The sequence below is a fragment of the Limulus polyphemus genome, unplaced genomic scaffold, assembly GCF_000517525.1.
Source record: "Limulus polyphemus unplaced genomic scaffold, Limulus_polyphemus-2.1.2 Scaffold13422, whole genome shotgun sequence".
NCBI classification, from domain to species: Eukaryota; Metazoa; Arthropoda; class Merostomata; order Xiphosura; family Limulidae; genus Limulus; species Limulus polyphemus.
In genome coordinates this window covers 52-7588 of record NW_013679032.1, presented here as the reverse complement: position 1 = coordinate 7588, position 7537 = coordinate 52, and the positions used below count along the sequence as shown (strand labels likewise).

Here is a 7537-nt window from a genome sequence, read left to right as displayed (position 1 = left end):
CTGCTGAACTTGCTTGAGCCAGTTACTTGGAATATTCAGGAAGTTTTTGTACCCTGGAAAGCTGCAGAAGACAAGCTGAATCAGTTTATTAAAATTTTTCACCACGACATCCCTATTAACGATTTTCGTGACTATGTGGAAAGTGTCCTACAAAATTTCAACAATCCTGTGATTCCACAAAGTGTACAAAAGGCTAGACATATTGTTAGTTTGTTTTTGAATTTCGCGCAAAGCTACACGAGGGCTATCTGCGCTAGCCGTCCCTAATTTAGCAGTGTAAGACTAGAGGGAAGGCAGCTAGTCATAACCACCTACCGCCATCTCTTGGGCTACTCTTTTACCAACGAATACTAGGATTGACCGTCACATTATAACGCCCCCACGGCTGAAAGGGCGAGCATGTTTGGTGGGATGCGGATTCGAACCCGCGACCCTCAGATTGTGAGTCGAGCGCCTTATCCACCTGGCCATGCCCGGCCCATATTGTTAGTACTACTGCTGTCAGTTCTGCAGATGCAGAAAGAGGCTTTTCAAGAATGAATATAATATATTCAGATAAAAGAAACCTTCTGACAGTTGGGAATGTATCAAACTTGATGACAATTAATCTCATTGGTCTCCCATTAGATTCATGGGATGCCACTCCTTCAGTAAAAACATGGCTTAGGAAAAATCATAGTGCTGATGATAACAGAGTGAAACAAAAAAAAGCTAAAGACCCCAGCATTATATAATTTTTTCACTACTAGGACAAACCATAAGCACGCCACACAGGATGGGCTGCTTGCAGTTTAAGATCTGCACTTGTATTAAAGTTACCTGTTCCAAGTAATTATACATTAATAACTTTCGCCACAATGTGTTTAGCTCTAGAAATTCTCACAATCACATTTCAGATGCTCAGTTCAAATGTAGTTATTCATAACAACCATTAAAATCCCAGTATAAATCTTTTATTTATTATTTATTTTTATTTTCAACTGTTAGTACAAAACATATCTCTTGTTTCCTAGTAATAATTAAATCTGAATAATGTGGAGCAACGTGAAAACTAACCTTACATATTAATCAAGTTCTTTGTGTTGATACTATTGCAGTGAAAAAAAAAAACTCTCTTAAGAGAACCTGCCAAATTATATTATTCAAATTGTTAATAGAAAGTAAACCCCATCTAAGTTTTTGTAAGAAAAAAGTATTTACAAATAAAGACCACTACTCGTATATTTTAACATTTTTTGATTACGTAAAGGCTTTTAATTTTATTTTAGAACCAGTCTGTTTTTAAAAATTTAATTGTTTTTCAGTATTTTACATACTTCAGTTAATAACTGGGCACTACTTCAACATAAAAAATAAACTTTTTTTTTTCTATGTTACTACATGCTGTAAACCGGTAACTGAGTAAGTACTACAACACAGACTAAAAATAACAAGTACAAAATTACATGGGAATGAGTACACATGATTAGAAATAAACTTTATGACCAAAAACAAAAAAACAGTATTACTGCTTTAAATACTTGACCAACATAAAATCAAATTTACAAGATGAATATGTTGTATTGATACCCAGTTTCAACCTATCACACTCCAAGTGATATTAAAACATAGAATTCTCTTGAGAACATAAAAAAACTGTAAATTAATATAGTAAATATAACAGCTCAAGGAATTTCTGAATGTTTTATTGTAATCCAATAACTTAAATAACTGAAGCAATATATATATATATATATATATGATTTAATTAAAAGCAAAATATTTTCATAATTTCAATTTGTGTATTTCAGTAACCTGAAAGATTTAGTTAAGTACGAATTGATCTCCGTGGGTTGAACACAAACTCCTCCTGTATCATTAACAACAATCAGATGGAATAATTTATATTTTTACAGTACTCTTGTACTTCATCTAACAAAAGCATCAGTAAACATAAAGTTAATTTTGAAATTTTCTTTCTTTTTGGTCAAAAAAAAAACTTTATAAATGGGGGAAAACAAAAAGTCTTGAATATTTTTTCTGGTCAACATAGTAAAACATCATGGCAGAATTATCAGAAATATAGAATAAAAACATTCTAAGTACAAGTAATAAATTTTAACCATACACTTCAATGTGACTTAGTTCTAATTAAATGTATTCAGAAAAACCAAAACAGTGCATGCTTACAAAAAAAATCACTGCAACATAGTGGTATAATTAAAACATATCACTCACAAAAGGAAGTACATATAAATTCCAAGCAACATAAAACTTTTCAAAAGCAGTTCGTCACTTTAGAAACTTTCGGGTTTTTTTTTCCTTTCTACAATTCCCAGAAGATAAGTTTATGTATACTCAAACATGGATCATGATTTTTTTATATCAAAATAACTACATGTATAACACTGCCTAGTTTACTTTTGAAGATAAAATCCTTCATTATTATATCAATGCACTCTCGGAAATGGTGGAATATCAAGGGTATGTTTGAATGATTTTAAGAAGATGATAATTCTACGTAATGTTTCCTATAATTAATCATCTGAATGTAAAAACACACACTTTCAAATCTAAGGCTAAGAAATACATATTATAGATGAAAAAACGATTACAATAATCTCGGAGATCAAAATTAATGTTTCTTATAGGAAACAGTAATTCCTTATTCTCAAATGTACACGAGTTGCTTTGAAACAAAGTGATTTGTTGAATGATGATATACTTGTTTAACGTTCTTCCATGTAGGTATAAAGTTTCAGCTTTCTGTAAAGTAATTCAGTATGTATGTTTTGCTTACTCGTTTCCTTATAATATTGGTACTCATTGTTGTAAACGTTCATGATATTACAAAACAACAAATATGTAATGAATCACAAAGTTAGAAACCTCATAGCACATATGCTTTCGGAAATAACTTGCTCACTATTGTCAGAAGTGCAAAATAAACGACATTAAAGCATTTCTGAACTTGTATCTCGAAACAAGTTACGTGCACGTATAACTTACTTTCTTCTTCGAAATTTTTCACTAACCAGATGATGACCCATTAATGTATTGAAGTTTGAGTATGTATATTTTTCAATGTATTTATTTATTACATGATATTAATGTTTGTTAAATTATGTTAAAGCACCCTACTAGAATAAATTTGTCAAATATGTAGTTTCAACAATTTTAATGAAAAAACAAAAACAAAAAAATCATTTGATCAAGTTTACATTGAAAACTGATTATTATGTTAAAAGCATTTAAAAAATAATATATGCTCGATGCAAGAACAAGAACCAACTTTTTTGTTAATTCCGAAGTGACATTACTATTTATCAAGTAATAATGCAAGCAGCTTTGATATGATATGGTAATTACCGTTATGACAAAATGGAGGGAGTATGTCACAAACCGCAATAGTTAAAACTACAATAAAGTTAGAATGTGATATGAAACAAAGTAAAATATTATATTCTCCTCTTTAACTTACAATCACGAAGAAACCAGGAACATAATCGTGATAACAAATAAGAATTTTCTTCTTAAAAAAATAAAAAGAAAGATCTAATCAAAAAACCTCATTTTTTTATAAAGAGCACTTACTGAAACTATTATTGGTATCTTACTTTACTACTTGAGATACTAGAAGGCCTGCATTATCGAAACAGCAGGATAGAAATGGGTAAAATGACAGATCCGTGATTTAGAGAAATTAATAAAGGAAAAATTTCACAACACTGATTTGCTTCTGTAGTTTGTCCGTTATATAAAAATTTTAGCTTAACCAACATAATCATATAAAGGAAATTATCAGGCCTGTTTCCAAGGCTATATGAATCTCGGTGAAATTGGGCTAAAAGCTGTACAGTAAAGTTTTCAACAGTGTTTGTTTAAACCAACCCATGTTTATTGAGGAATGCGAAGTTTTATTTTTCAGTGGTTGGGTATTTCGAAATGCTGGATTTATTATTCTCTCATGCATTCAGGCACTAACCGATGAATTTTTCTTCGTCTTGGCACAAATTCCTTAATTCACTGCAAGTAGATGTGTCTTTTTAAGTTCATTTTATGATCACTAGAGAAATAGATCAGTTGCAGTGTAACTACTAATATCACCTGGGTTTTTGAGCCTTCAAAGTAGAGTGTCGCCCACGTCTATCAACTTGTTATGATGTACGTAGTCTAAGAGACCTCGGTAGAGAAAATCATACTGATTCTGGAAACAGAAGAAACCTTAACGTGTCACTTGTAAACAGTTTCACTTTTCTTATGTGTGCATGATTTCTTTTCTATACATAACACTCACCAAAAATACCTAAAGTGATATATAAAATGACTTCCAAAATTCTAGGGAATAGCTACTCAAAAAGCACTTTTCAAATTTAACTTAACATATTACTTACTAATGCTATTATTAAAGAAGGTGAATCATTTTAATAATGCCAACATACAATTTTGACCCAATTCAGAAGCTTCAAGAATAGCTTGTGAAAATATATCACTGATGTTGTTAAGTTAAATTAGATCTGCCTGACAGAAGTGATCCAGCATTAAAGTTAGTTAGTTAATCTGTCCAACAGAAGTGATCCAGCATTAAAGTTAGTTAGTTAATCTGTCCAACAGAAGTGATCTGGCATTCAAGTAAGTTAGTTAATCTGCCCAACAGAAGTGATCCAGCATTCAAGTAAGTTAGTTAATCTGTCCAACAGAAGTGATCCAGCATTAAAGTTAGTTAGTTAATCTGTCCAACAGAAGTGATCCAGCATTAAAGTAAGTTAGTTAATCTGTCCAAGAGAAGTGATCTGGCATTCAAGTAAGTTAGTTAATCTGTCCAACAGAAGTGATCCAGCATTAAAGTTAGTTAGTTAATCTGTCCAACAGAAGTGATCTGGCATTAAAGTTAGTTAGTTAATCTGCCCAACAGAAGTGATCCAGCATTAAAGTAAGTTAGTTAATCTGTCCAACAGAAGTGATCTAGCATTAAAGTCACATTTGTTAGTTTAAGTAATATTCTAGCAAAACTGACAAGTTAGTCTGGCTAACAACAATAACCCAGCATTACTGTAAGATAAATTAGGTCTGGTTAAACCAACAATCCAGCATTGGTGTTAAGTTAGTTAGTCCGGCTAATACAATTATCCAGCATTACTGTCCAATCAATTTGTCTAACAACAATGATACAGTACGAGTGTTAAGTTAGTTAGTTTGGCTAATACAGTTATCCAGTATTACTGTCAAATCAACTTGTCTAACAACAATGATACAGTACAAGTGTTAAGGTAATAATGGCTGGAGACGGCTTAAATGGGTAATGAAGAAAAACTTTAATATAAGTTTAACATGACAGCAAATGTACAACGTTTCGACAAGGTTTTGTCATCATCAGGTCATTTAAGCCGTCTCCAGCCATTATTAGTCTCAAAGTGGGTTCCTCGTCATCGAAAGTGTTAAGGTAGTTAGTCTGGCTAATACAGTTATCCAGTATTACTGTCAAATCAATTTGTCTAACAACAATGATACAGTACAAGTGTTAAGGTAGTTAGTCTGGCTAATACAGTTATCCAGTATTACTGTCAAATCAGTTTGTCTAATAACAATGATACAGTACAAGTGTTAAGGTAGTTAGTCTGGCTAATACAGTTATCCAGCATTAATAATAACAGTTTGGTTAACAGCAATGATCTGGCATCAGCTTTAGTGCCTGAGTGTCTGCAGAAATTTTTCCAGTAAAGGGGGGGGGGGGTAGAGTAGAGTCAAAATCAACGGCCGATGGGTTTAATATTTTGCTATTTCCAATATCCAAGAAGCCACCTGGTGACTTTTATTATAATTAAACATTAAGGTAATAAGTAATGTGAAATTGTAAAGTGAATAAAAAACTTGTACTTCTCATTTTCCAGGGGGTGGGGGTAATTCAATTTATAATAGAAGGGAAAAACTGTTTACGAGTTATATTTCTAAATAAATATATCTTTATATTTATAAAAAACATAATTCATACCCATACATAAAATGATTAAGAGAGAAGAAATCTCTCCGTGTACTCCTAATTTGGCTTATTCCACATATTAGATATTTAACATAACATCTCAGTGGCTACTACTTTACATGCTCTGAGCACAATATCTTATCAAACATCACCTCCAGTCCACGATACGTGACAACAGACTTGAATAAAGGATTTACTTGAACATTATCACAATTCTATAAAAAAAAATATGTAAAATGAGAAATTTCTGATAATATCCAGGACTCACCATCGTTTGGAGCATACACTGACGTTGTGAACGGGTGTGACGTGCAGCCTGAAAGACGTCAACTCTTTCCTCTGCTTTTAACTGTTGAATAAGCACACTTAATGTGACGTAAACACTACTTCTGTCCCCTCCTCCACTGCAAGTAAAATTATATTCTGTAGCCTAATTAGAGAACTGCATGTACCATCATAAGTTCATTAATTTGAAACACAGCTGCTATTAAAAATAAACTTTTGGTTATTCTTATATTAGCAACAAAATCTGATAATAAAGTTTAAGGTTTCTAAGCGAGTCCAATCCTATAAACACGAATATCTCAAAAATGTTAAATTCACACTGATTTGTTTCTTTTATTTTTTGTGGAATTGTTGACAGAACATACATCTCGATATAGGTAATCAGTAGACTTATTTGATCGTGATTATTTGTCTTTTTTTTGTAACTTTGGTCAATTTTTGTTGTTAGACACGCACAACTAGAAATACACAGACACTTACAAGTATATTCAAGTTTTCTGTATTGGTAAGCTTTGTGGATCCTAGGAGTACACAGTTCCAGTTTAATCATAATGACCTAGTCTATTTATATTTAGTTTAATTAATATTAGAATACTGATTACGATGTTTACAGAATTCTAAATGACACGTATTAAATACTATTTTACACTGTTAGCTTAATATATGGATTCAGGGCTAAACAAAGATCTCCTAAACTAGACAAATCTCATGAGGTATTAAGTTTATGGACTAAAATATCATTAGCAGAGAATACATAAATGATGTTACACTACATTCTAATCATTATATGATCTATTAATTATTAATGTTATGTACTTCTAGTTATTTGTTTAATATAGATCTGGCTTTATTAATTCATAAGCACATAGTTAACTTGCTTTTGATCTGAAGTTTTAATAAAAATGTATAATAGTCCCGTACCAATTTTAAACACAATATTTCAAAAATAGATCTTAAATCTTAAAATTATACATTCACAAGAATATAAACTTTCACATGTGCAGAAGTGCGATTACAAAATTTGTTACAGCCACAAGTTCGTAAATGTTTTCTTAGAACATATGTAAATCAATAGCATAAAAAATTGTTCTCCAGTAAAGTAGAAAAACCATATAACATCATTCGTTTTTAACACATATGAAAAAATATTTGTGCACAAAGAAGTCCATGGAGGTTATTTTGTTTTATAAACAGAAAAATGTAGTAAATCCTTCAAAGTTATCAAAGAGAACACTTGATCATATCAGTGAAACACTAAGTCTAACCTATTGTGTAAGGCAAGTAGACAGCTAC

At 31.5% G+C, this 7537-nt stretch overlaps 1 long non-coding RNA gene across 1 annotated transcript; it reads right to left on the bottom strand.

Annotated features, from left to right (window-relative positions):
* Positions 1–937: 937 nt before the first annotated feature.
* On the bottom strand, positions 938–7055 carry LOC111084077. Its single transcript, XR_002609383.1, has 2 exons — positions 6228–7055; positions 938–4186 (listed from the first exon to the last, which is right to left on the bottom strand). It is a non-coding gene; the product is annotated as an uncharacterized LOC111084077 (long non-coding RNA).
* Between the last annotated feature and the right edge of the window lie 482 nt (positions 7056–7537).